This window comes from Rutidosis leptorrhynchoides, chromosome 11 (genome assembly GCF_046630445.1).
Source record: "Rutidosis leptorrhynchoides isolate AG116_Rl617_1_P2 chromosome 11, CSIRO_AGI_Rlap_v1, whole genome shotgun sequence".
NCBI lineage: Eukaryota > Viridiplantae > Streptophyta > Magnoliopsida > Asterales > Asteraceae > Rutidosis > Rutidosis leptorrhynchoides.
This window is the reverse complement of record NC_092343.1, coordinates 135047151-135048175: the sequence shown is the minus strand read 5'-3', so window position 1 is coordinate 135048175 and position 1025 is coordinate 135047151.

Here is a 1025-nt window from a genome sequence, read left to right as displayed (position 1 = left end):
ATTTAAATAATTCTTATAATTATTTAATATATTATATTTATTTATTAAAACATCGATAAACAAGAAAACAAAAACATGTGAGCTGATACCTACCACCATGTGATCGCATGGCTTTGAAGGGTAAAGCTCATGCGATCGCATGAGGCCCTTTTACAGCCCACATGCCCTATAAATTCACATGTTTGTTTCACCATATATCCATCTTTCTTTCTCTCTATCAAACGTATTATATATATATATATATATATATATATATATATATATATATATATATATATATATATATATATATATATATATATATATATATATATATATATATATATATATATATATATATATATATTAATTTTAATTTTAATTTTAATTTTAAATCCTAATAATAAGGGTATGTTAGCAAATGTTGTGAGGGTGTAAGTCGAAATTCTGTCCGTGTAACGCTACGCTATTTTTAATCATTGTAAGTTATGTTCAACCTTTTTAATTTAATGTCTCGTAGCTAAGTTATTATTATGCTTATTTAATCCGAAGTAATCATGATGTTGGGCTAATTACTAAAATTGGGTAATTGGGCTTTGTACCATAATTGGGGTTTGGACAAAAGAACGACACTTGTGGAAATTAGACTATGGGCTATTAATGGGCTTTATATTTGTTTAACTAAATGATAGTTTGTTAATTTTAATATAAAGATTTACAATTGGACGTCCCTATAAATAACCATATACACTCGATCGGACACGATGGGCGGGGTATTTATATGTACAAATAATCGTTCATTTAACCGGACACGGGAATGGATTAATAGTCACTAGAATTATTAAAACAGGGGTGAAATTATGTACAAGGACACTTGGCATAATTGATAACAAAGTATTAAAACCTTGGGTTACACGCAGTCGATAACCTGGTGTAATTATTAAACAAAGTATTAAAACCTTGTTAAAGTTGAAGTCCCCAATTAGTTGGAATATTTGACTTCGGGTATAAGGATAATTTGACGAGGACACTCGCACTTTATATTT